The sequence below is a fragment of the Hyalella azteca genome, unplaced genomic scaffold, assembly GCF_000764305.2.
Source record: "Hyalella azteca isolate HAZT.00-mixed unplaced genomic scaffold, Hazt_2.0.2 contig6905, whole genome shotgun sequence".
Taxonomy (NCBI): domain Eukaryota; kingdom Metazoa; phylum Arthropoda; class Malacostraca; order Amphipoda; family Hyalellidae; genus Hyalella; species Hyalella azteca.
The window spans coordinates 101,011-106,908 of record NW_025937046.1 but is presented as its reverse complement, the minus strand read 5'-3'; the positions used below and the strand labels follow the sequence as shown (position 1 = coordinate 106,908).

The window sequence follows — 5,898 nt, the reverse complement described above, 5'->3', positions numbered from 1 at the left end:
CAGGCTGCGACGCGTTCAGTTCTTGAAAGATTGAGTACATAACAGCGTTGTTGAGGGCAATAATGGCAGAGCAGAGAGCACAGTGGTAGAGTCAGCCGAACTAGTGGCGAGTCGCTGATTGTCAATATCGCCGAACATTCACAGTTTGTTGCCGGTCTCGAACATGCAACCCACTCCTCCAATTTTGCCTTGCTCAACCACCCGACCTCCTAGACGACTTGACCAGAACTGTCGCAGGAAGCTGGGATCGAACCCACGCCTCGCTGCTCCAATCCTGGTACTCTAAACTGTTACCACTGGGTTTGGGAAATATTTGATAGCGTACAAATTCGAATTTCCGTAACGACACCGCGTACTGCCACGTACAATATATACAGCGTACAATAGCGCGTATTATTTATTGCGTATATAATATAAGCGTATATCAGCGTATAATACCGCAGCCGGACTCGAACGCATTACAACGATCTCCTTACAAGAGCTAAACCACCAATACTTCGCATCGGCCGTGGCAATGTAGCATTAGGAGCATTTTATTTTGCTCATTGCGCTAATTAAAGCTTACATAGTTAGTTTAATGTTCGAATTAAACGCTGTGACCAGGGGCCATACTTTCAAAACTCGCTAAGTGAACGTAAGTACTTACGCTCTATTTTCTTGTCTATGATTGGTGGATTTTGCTTGAGAGGCCGTCAATGATTGGCTGATGAACTTACGATCTCTTTTTTTTTTTTTGAAAGTATATGCCCAGGTTAGTGGCGTGAGGAAACACTTGCAAGAAGGCCTCCCACGGCCCACGGGCCCGACTGGCCTTCTTGGTGACCGCTCGGCTGTCATGAATTAAGTCCCCCCTCCATTGTAATATTTGAAAACGTGTCGTGATGCGGTGCAGATAATCTGATTTGTCCCGTGCGTCTTACGTTGACGACTACGACATGCTGGAGTTTGTCCTCGCACTCGTTTTCTATGAACTCGAACATGACAACGAATAGAAAACGATTTAGAGTAAAAAACTATAATGTTTCATAATGATGTCGGCGCTGAAATGTAGGCCTGATGTGGCCTGTTGTTTCAACTCAGTGAATGAGATATTTTTAGCCTTATTCAGAAATGAATAAAAAAATTCAATGTAGCCATTGTTGATGAATATATGTATTGTGCTATCATAAAACGGCAAGAGTAAAAAATATTGATAAAAAGTTGTAAGGAATTAGACAAACAAGTTGGATACAAGTTAGCTGTTACATGATAATTGACATAAATCTTAGCTGTCTTCATTCACATACAAGTATGAAGTAAGCAACCATTGGTTGGCCGCATGACCAGCTACTGAGCTACTGACCGCCATTTGCTCTTAGCCTCTGAACACTACCCTGCTACATATTGTGGAATTCTAGAGAGGTATTAAATTAACCAATACACATAGCATATTAAAGCAGGACTTGATACTTGGGAAAGCAGAACCTGAAAGCTCGGAAATAACTGGAACTTCCACTTTCAGTCCATTATATAGGTACATATCAATCATTAGTGATGAATGATGATATCCCTTTCCAGCTGTGATTGGTTGGTGGAATTGTGTGTGTCATCCTTCCCAGCTGTAATTGGTTGTGCCCAAGTATGGTATGTGTACTGATTAACTTGATTATTAAACTAACTTAACTTATACCTACCTGACTTAAACGCAAGCGTTACAAACATGGTCTGGAAAATTTTCAAATAATCCAATAGATAAAAGAAAAATTAAAAAGATTAATCAAAAAAGAGACAACTAAACAATTCTATAACAAATTTGAGGTACTACACAATTCAAACAGCTTGTCCACTTATGATCCTCCTTGTCCTTTATAGTCAGTAAAGCTTTCTTGTAAGTTAACTTCCATCCATAGAATTCCACACTACGTCGGCTGGAATTGATGTCACAAATGGTTATATTATTATTATTTTAGATTATTATTATTTTAGAATAGTTATAGAATGGTATTATTATTCTAAAATTAGTGGTGGTTAGTAATAGTATTAAGCAGAGAAAAAATCTGTTACAACTGGAAACTTTGAAATGCACCTTAAGAGTTGGCTGTATTGATGAGGATGGCTGTATTGATAAGGATGGCTGTATTGATGAGAAAGCTGGCTTTCTCTGGCCCATTAAATTTGCTCTCTTTCAAGAGATGGACATTAGCAGTATCTTTTTGCATAATGAAGAATGTGAAATGATTAAATTGTTAATAAAATGTAAATAGGAGGAAATTTTATAGTTCATATTTGGTTTTAGGACATCTCATCTCAGTATTGTCCCAGATTTCAAAAGTTGTCCCAATTTTTATCCCTCATTGGGACAAAAGTTATTGTCTTTTGTTGTCTGAAATACAGAAATACCAGAAGCAGGAGTCTGGTTAACATTCTTAACTATTATATGAACCAAAAATTTTTAAATCGCTATATGACATTACGTACATCACTTTGCGTGAAATTGTACAGTTAAATGAAGTGGTGAATGCCATACCAGTGTATGCTGAAGCACATTTTGTACAATAGTATTTATGAACTAGAAATTATCACAAATGCACAGGAGAAATGTCTTCATATTGGAAGAAGTGATATTAAAATTATTCACCAATAAAACCTGAAGATTATTATTTGATGTGTATTTCAGTAAATATTTTTAGTACTAAATATTTCCATTATTAAAAAAATATCATTGTATAGCTTTGTTATGATTTTCATGATTTGGGTAAAAAACAGTTGTTACAAAAACCCATTTAGCAAGAAGATATTGCACATAAATTCAATGTGGGATTACATAACACGAAATGTAGATGAAGTTGAAAAGTTGCAATGAATTATTGTTTAAAATTCATCCAACTGGAGGCAAATGTTACAAAAGCTGAACAAGCCATTGCTTAAACCAATAAACATAAGTATTGCTAACAGAAGATAAACAAAAGTGTTGAAATTATTATTAGATTAGTAACATTAGAGTCAATATATGATTATATGACAATCTACGCCTTGATCAAAGCTCTATGGTGAATTGGATGGACTTGACAATTTAAATTTAAGTTGACATGAGGAAGATGATCAAAAATTGGAATGATGACATTTATGTATCAGTTAGGTAGAATATTGGCTTCAAATCAATTGGACAATTGGCCAGCCAAGCAAGTTTGTGAAAGCATATGTAAATATTGGCATAGATAGAACCAAGACAAGAGCCATGCCCTAACCATTTTTTGGAAAAACTTGCCAGCAAATTTTGAAAGTTTGTTTAAAACTGAGAATTCATTAAGGAATTTAGAAAGTTACAATTTGAACTAATAATTAAGGTAACTGTCCTAGCCATTTACATCCATAAACAAAAAATTGGGGTAAATTTCAATTATTTTAAAAATGGTTTGTTCATAAAAAAATCTTCACACCAAATGAATCCAAAATTTCTGAATAATCCTAATTAATTTTGGCCGTGACTTATGAAATAGCAAGGCATAAAATGGAATTGTTAAGCTTCTAATGTCTTTCATATGAAATCATAGAGGTAGCTTTGATTATATGAATATTCGTATTTAAGTAAATAATAAATATAAAGCGAATCTATATAAATGTATAAAATGTAGTTATGGGATAATTAAAATATCATCTTTGGGTTAAATAGTAAAATATGGTTTCTTTCAGACTCTGCTGTTTTACTGGCAGTGTTCCTGTCAACGTGCTAAAGTTGCTCTCATGCGCTCAGGATATATTCTTGTTTTCCCCTCATTTCCTCCATCTTACTCAACTATATATAGGTAATAACTTGGGATAGAATTAATTCTTTCTAATCCTTGAATTGGAAATTTTGTATCAAATCATTTGTACCTGCTTCATATTCCTTGATTTAGATGAGAATATTAGTTTTGTTTTGTTCTATATATATGTTGAAAATTGTGTGATTGTTTGGCTGAAGCCTGGCAATGAAATTATTAGGAGTATTCAAGTGCATATCTTCAATTCCTTTGGTATATTCACTGGACATGTAGCCATTTTTATAGTGCAGGAAAAATGAAGAAATAGAAAATTTGTTTGGATAGGTACCTACATTAGATTATTACTTGAAATTTTATTTATTAATTGGTATATGTGAACTTGGACAAAGTTTTGACAAAGTGCAAAATTCAAGTAAGTGTGCTGTGAGTTGGAAAAATCTCATGAAAATTTGGAAACCTTATACGCATATCTTGACCAAATGGTATGCAAATTTTTGACATATCTTGCACTAATTGTTGGTGAGAAGATCATATTGACCAAATATTGGTCAGTTGACTTCACTTGAAATGTTCTGAAATTTTTTGTGCTCATATGTTCCATACCAAATCATGCTACTTAACTCATTATTAAGTATGATTCAATAAAATTAAGTATTTATTAACTAAATTTCACCAAGTTACAGTTACATTAGTTGAATCATTCCATTTTATGGGTGTATATGTCCATCTGCAATCATCAATGCAACAAGGAACAAGCAAATAATTAGGTGCTTAAGCTAACGTGAGCCAGTTGAATTTTATTGCAGTTGTTGGAATTGAGGTCTATCTTTTGAGCCTCTATCTATTTCTATACATTCCCTCCAGTGCTTGTACCTTTGCTAAAAAAGTTGATAGATTTAAAAGATAAACTGCATTGACTCATGATCACCATTTATGGAGATGGCATCCATTACCAAAGAATGCTGCGTTGTGCTGCACCAACTTGCTGATGATGCAGTCAGGAGGGGCAGCTGTCCTGAGCAGAGCCTAAATAGAGTGTCTCCTGGTGCGGGCAAAGTCAAGTCTGAAGGTAAGTCAATTTATTTATGACCTACTCTTCACTTATCAAAATGCAGCAGTGAATTGTCTATTGCTCTGTGTAATTTCTGCTTATCTTATTTTTTGCATGTTATAGTTTCTGTGAAGTTGCCCCATGAGATTTAGTCTCAATGTGTAGAAATATATTCTCTAATAGATTTCCATCTCCTCATATCTGAGGAAATCTCACCGTTTTGTCTGAAGCTCACCAGATCTGTTAATTTGGGGAAATTAATTATACTTTGTGAGGTCTTGCTCCTATCAACCTATTTTTCAGCCATAGAAATGGTTGCTGCTGCACACAACATCAAAGAGGAGCTTGGAGATGAGACTGAGGATGTAACTGTGAAGGAGGAACCATTCCTGTATGATGAGGTAATGGATGCCTTGCAAGCATATAGCATGCCTGCAAATATCTTCTTGAAAAAATTTGAAGGATGATATTTCATTTTTCAATCATCTATGGAATCTTTTAGTTAGGCTTTCAGAATCATAATTTTGTAAGATGATATCTCTGAACTTGTTACTTCATTTCAATAGTAAATAAAATCAAAGGTTAGCAAGAACTTCTAAGAAATGATAGATAAAAATGAATAGAAAGGAATCCTATTGATAACTATTTATAATTTCTTTCAAATAATATGTATTACTTCAAGACCTTTCATTGTCCTCTTTTTTTCTTCTGCTACAGGCTTGTTCAGTTGAACATCTCAGCCCCCCACCTCCACCCTCATCTTGGGTGCCATGTAAGACGGAAGCTCAGGTTGAGGCTCCCAATGCCAACCAAATCTCACCACCACACACTTCTACCCTGTTTATGAATCAGGTATATAATATTTGCTGTCTTTTACCTAGCCTGTGCAAAAGTTTTGAGGAGTTGGGAAACCTATTATTTCTGTGGATTACCTCCATTCTCATTCTATTTGTAAATTTCCATTATTCTCCAAGCAATCTTTTATTCTCTATTAGAGGATAAAACAATTGGTCATTGGTTGACTACTGATCAGTGGTGGGCACAGCTAACTGAAAAGTTAGCTTTGATAACGGTTAATACGTTAACTGAAAAGTTAGATTTTAT

General features: G+C 35.0%; 1 long non-coding RNA gene across 1 annotated transcript; it reads left to right on the top strand.

Moving 5' to 3' along the window:
- The first annotated feature begins 4,777 nt into the window (after nucleotides 1–4,777).
- LOC125178083 lies at nucleotides 4,778–5,634 on the top strand. The gene is made up of 3 exons (XR_007156783.1): nucleotides 4,778–4,812; nucleotides 5,098–5,195; nucleotides 5,512–5,634. It is a non-coding gene; the product is annotated as an uncharacterized LOC125178083 (long non-coding RNA).
- Nucleotides 5,635–5,898: the final 264 nt, after the last annotated feature.